Here is a 5,424-nt window from a genome sequence, read left to right on the forward strand (position 1 = left end):
TTTTTGCACCTGAACCTAAGTACTAGGATGTCTTTTTTACAGCACTGCTTTAATAGGGAAAATATGGAAAAACTGGAAACAACTTGACTTTACGATATGAGATATTCCAATAAGGTATATCCAGTCACCTAAAGATTGTGTTGAAATTAAAGTGATTTAATTAGACACACATATTTTTTTATATCAATACAGATAAAACTGAAAAACATCATGTCAGTGAAAAAAGCTCCAAAAAGAGAGACAAGCCTTTATATGAAATTTTTAAAACCCACAAATATACCATTTCAGGATACCCACACATTTAGTAGAATTAAAAAAAAAAAAAAACTTGGGTGGGAGTTATATACTTCATTTTCAGCATAGTAGTTCCCTGTGATACTACACTTGATCTCAGCCAAAAGGCCGAGAAGCAATGAGTCGGAATCGACTCAACGGCTCTGGGTTTGGCTTTTTTTTTTTTTTTTTTAGTTCCCTATGAGAAGAAAAGAAAGGTAAGGGAATCTGGGGGTGGGTTTAGCTGTATCTATCCATTTTTATTCCTATAAAAGAGGAGAGAGTAATCTGAAATAAGCAGAGCTAACTATATTTTAAATGTGGGTAGTACATATAAGGATTTCTTTATGGAAATTGTTATTTGTTGAAATATTCTACAATTTAAAATGAAAAATAAATAACCTATACCTTGTCTCAATTGAAGCCGTGGTGGCATAGTGGTTAAGAGCTCGACTGCTAAGCAAAAGTCGGCAGTTTAAATCCAGCAACTGCTCCTTGGAAACCCTATGGGGCAGTTCTGTGTCAGCAGGGTCATTATGAGTTGGATCTGACTCGATGGTACCTAACACCAACAACATGTCAATTTGTTTCCTTGTCCATTTGGAAGTTTCCAGATACCCTGATACTCCGGATCTTCTGAGTGTAAAACACTCAGGGGTCTAACGATCAGTTTTCATGAATACAGTGTACACGATTGAAATGGTCATTGGGTAGTCAGCTTCGTCCCATAATGGAACTCTTTAGTTTGGAGGAAGTTAAATAATTTGTTCTTTGAGATTATTCAGCACTGGGGAATCAGGAAAACAAGCACACAGACCAAATAGCTTTTCCTGTTAAACATATTAATAAATGTGAACACATGTAAACAAATGTTATTTTTAGATGTTGTAACGCTGTTTTATCCAGAAATCTATTTAAAGCCATGATTGCAAACTTGGGATAAGGCTCAAATATAAAGGGCAGGGGGGACGAGTCACACAATCTACACTGGGACTCTAATACGACTTCTTCCCCAGTTCCCAGATTTTACAACAGTGAAAGCAATACTTAACGTTCAGGTAAAAAGATGCCAGTTCCAAATGCTCTTTCCAGAGCAGCATTATTATTTTGGTTACTTCTGATTGTTTTCTGTATTAAAATAGTTCTTTTGTGTCTTAAATTCTATGTACAAAGCTTCCTTGCTTAGTATGTGCATAGCATATAGTAATAATTATTTTGATAATTATCTTTAAAAATTTAATAAATTGCTTTAATTTTACCTAAAATATACAAGTACTTTTCCCTTTTAAGGTCAGTAAATTATTTTGAAATAAAATGTAAATAAAAAGAAAATTACCTCATTATAAAGCTCATATTTTCAACATTTACTTTATAATTTGTCACAATTTGTCATGGTCTAATTTCTGTTGAGAAATGGAAAATAATAATGACTATGTTTAATATAAATGTGTGTATTATAAATATAATACAATATAAATGTGTATTATGTGTAATATAATACACATATAAAACCAAAAAACCCTTACCATCGAGTTGATTCTGACTCATAGTGATCCCATGGGGACAGAGTAGAGCTGCCCCATAGAGTTTCCAAGGAGCGCCTGGTGGATTTGAACCGCTGACTTTTTGGTTGGCAGCCGTAGCTCCTAACCACGATGCCACCGGGGTTTCCAAATACATGTATATATTATATATAATCTAATAAAAATCATCAATATTTCAAAAACTAATCATCTTTCCACGATCCCTGACAGCTCATCAATTTCCCTGTAGGAGTCCAAAACAGGGAGTACAGCATCTGTGGTGTCAGCAACAAAATTAGGATTCAAATCCAGGAGCAGCCCATGTGAGAAAGGACACCAGGATAGACAGGAGACAGGAGCGATTATCTGACGTTAATTGCTCTCAGGGGAGGAAAGGCAGCAACAGAACAACCCACCTGATTTTAATGCAGAGATGGGAGGGGGAACCTGAAAAGGAATCTCCGAGATGGCTCCAGAAGGCCCCAGGCTAGCTCTGACTCACACTAAAGTGCTGTTCATTCTGTCAGTGATTCTCAAAGTGTGATCCATGAATTACCTCATCCAAAATCAATTCGTGGATTCTGGGAGTCCACTCCACTAAATCTCCTGATTCAGAAACCCTGATGTTGAGTTTCAAGAAATTGCATTTCTAACCAGATAACCAGTGGATTATTTTTAAATAGTATTTAAAAATTTATATGGTATAACCAAAACAAAACCAAGCCCATTGCCATCGAGTTGATTCCGACCCTTAGGGACCCTATAAGACAGAGTAGGATTGCCCCATAGGGTTTCCAAGGCTGTAATCTTTACAGAAGGGGACTGCCACATCCTTCTCCTGTGGAGCAATGGGAGAGTTTTTGAACCGCCGACTTTTTGGTTAGCAGCTGAGTGCTTAACCGCTGCACCACCAGGGCTCCTTATACACAGCATAATGCACAAATATTACGTGTATCGCTCGATGAATTTTTATATATGTATACCTCCATGCAACGGCCACCCAGGCCGAGACATGGAACGTTTTTCTCATCTCAGAAAGTCTCCATCGCCTCCTTCCATTCAGTTCTGCTTTGTTCCCCACAGGAGTGGTTCAGTGGGAGACCTGGATTAGATTACCGGCTAATGAACCTCGTGCACACTCACCATTCATCTTTCAGTGCAGTCGGGTGTTGCTATGATGCTGAACAGGTTTCAGCAGAGCTTTCGGACTAAGAAAGACTAGGAAAACAAGCCTGTCGATTTTCCAAAAATTCATCAGTGAGCGCATTGTGGATCATAACAGTCCAATCTACAGCTGTTCATGGGGGTGGTGCAGTTGTGGGTGGGGCTGCCATGAGTCCAGGCCAACCGGAAGGCAGCTAAGAACAATCACCACCTCAGCAGTGCTAACCACACTTCTGACTTTTATCAACATATATTGGCTATAGCTATTCTTGAACCTCATAATAATGGAACCATACAGTAGGAGATCTTTGTTTCTGGTTTCTTTCCCTCATCATACTATTTTTGAAGCTGGGTAATTTTTAGGCAAGATCTCTTTAAGATGCTAAAAAGCAAAGATGTCACTTTGAGGATTAAGGTGTGCCTGATCCAAGCCGTGGTATTTTCAGTCACCTAATATGCATGCGAAAGCTGGACGATGAATAAGCAAGATCAAAGAAGAACTGATGCCTTTAAATTATGGTGCTGGCAGAGAATATTGAAAATACCATGGACTGCCAGAAGAGCAAATACGTGTTGAAAGAAGTACAGCCAGGATGCTCCTTAGAAGCAAGAATGGCGAGACGTCATCTAAATTACTTTGGACATGTTATCAGGAGGGACCAGTCTCTGGAGAAGAACATCATACTTGCTAAAGTATAAGGTCAGCAGTATTTCATTCTGTTGTACATGGGGTCGCTATGAGTCAGAATCAACTCGATGGCACCTACCAACAACAGCAACAGTTTTTCGGCAAAGCTCTCTAAAGCACAGTTTGTTATAAGGAAGCCTGAACTTGGGACGCCTGTGAGGTCATAAAGTCATTTCCAGCTACTCTATTTTAAGGCATTCCACACCTGAGGCAGGCCGGTTCTGTGTTGCCAAATGTGCTGTTAAGTTGAGCTCTTTTGCTTTAGTGATTTCACTGGTGGAGGCCAAACCAGCTGAAGGAATCAATCACTCTATTTTCACCACCACACTTTTCCGATTTCTAGAGTTATGCCTGTCTTCACTTGGAAATTCTTTGAGGGTAATTTTAATAACACTACAAAGACAGCCGGTCAAAATTTCAGTAATACCTGGCTTTAAATGAAATAATCCCAAGTGGCTGAATAACTCAGCATTCACCATTTTCTCCCGGAGCCCTTTCAGCTTGATTTCCACAGGCTTTCCATCAAGAATTGTAAGTAGTTGCTCAGAATGGGGAGAATAACACAGCAAGAAAGCAGAGTTATAATTATCAGGGAAGCGTGAAAATTGAGATGGAAAACACCTATCTGACCACACAGGCCTTAGCCCTGCCAGGGGGATGTTTTCCAGTGCGCTGGGTTGTTGAGTGTTCTGCTGAGTTCTGTGATTCATTCAAACATTTTGGCTTCTGCCACTCTTTTGGCTGAGTCTTCTTCAATCAAATACTTGTTATAGGATCTAAGTTTTGCCAGAGATGCAACTTAACTTTTCTTTCCTTATGTTTCTCTCTACAGAATCTTGTGATATCGGCTAGCTTTTCATTAAATAGTGTTTCCCTGGCTTTTAATGTCAGAAAAACTGATGATAAAAGACAGAAGTGAGCTGTCTCGTTCCTGCACTGCCATTATATCAAAAAGGCCCTGGAGTGGGGGTGGGGGGTACAGTATATGAGATTAAACAAAAATAGGAATAATCTAGAAAATTGTGGACACCTGCTTGACTGATGTGGGTATAGGGACACTTGGCATAGGGAATAGTGAGAGAGGGTTGCTGAACACAATTTTAGCTACAGTTGACCCTGATAAAGGGAATATGTTGGGGAAATTTGGAGCCTTGAATCCTTTTTTTCACTTGCATTATAACAAATGGGATTTTGGTTATTATTTATTTATTTTATATAAGCTTCCATCAATATAGATTTTATCCTGTTTGGTTTAATTTTTTTTTTTTTTTAATTAACTGCCAGTGCTCAGGACCAAGAATAAACTATATTTCAATTCATGGGTTTGTAAATTGTTCTTTCCTGAAACAAATCTTTTCTCATGTTGCATCTTTAATTTTGTCGTGTACAAAACATACTAAATTTTCAACAAGAGGTAAATCCGTTTATAACTGTGACTTTTTAAATGGTCAATAAAAGGCTCACACTTCTGGGGGTTGCTGTAGTTTCTACTCTCATTTATTATAAGTTTAAAAGGATGAAAGCCACTGTGACTCTGGGTCATTCAAATGTCCTAGCAGCCCTGTTGCCTTCTGACTCGAACAAAAATAGCTCATTGAAAATGTTACTAATTCTGGGCTCATATCTTTTCCATAGTTTTGATCTTTGATGCTTCCCCGTTGATTCAGCATGAATTTTATTTCACAGAGATGGAGTTAAAACACACATTTCTGGTGGAGAAATGGAAATTTTATAACTTTATAGTTTTGTGCTGAAAGATTAGTTATAAAAAACCAG

The 5,424-nt window shown here is 38.3% G+C and overlaps 1 pseudogene; it reads right to left on the reverse strand.

Moving 5' to 3' along the window:
- Positions 1-236: 236 nt before the first annotated feature.
- LOC111747691 (U2 spliceosomal RNA) lies at positions 237-414 on the reverse strand (annotated as a pseudogene).
- Between the last annotated feature and the right edge of the window lie 5,010 nt (positions 415-5,424).

Source organism: Loxodonta africana, chromosome 10 (assembly GCF_030014295.1).
Source record: "Loxodonta africana isolate mLoxAfr1 chromosome 10, mLoxAfr1.hap2, whole genome shotgun sequence".
In the NCBI taxonomy this organism is placed as follows: domain Eukaryota; kingdom Metazoa; phylum Chordata; class Mammalia; order Proboscidea; family Elephantidae; genus Loxodonta; species Loxodonta africana.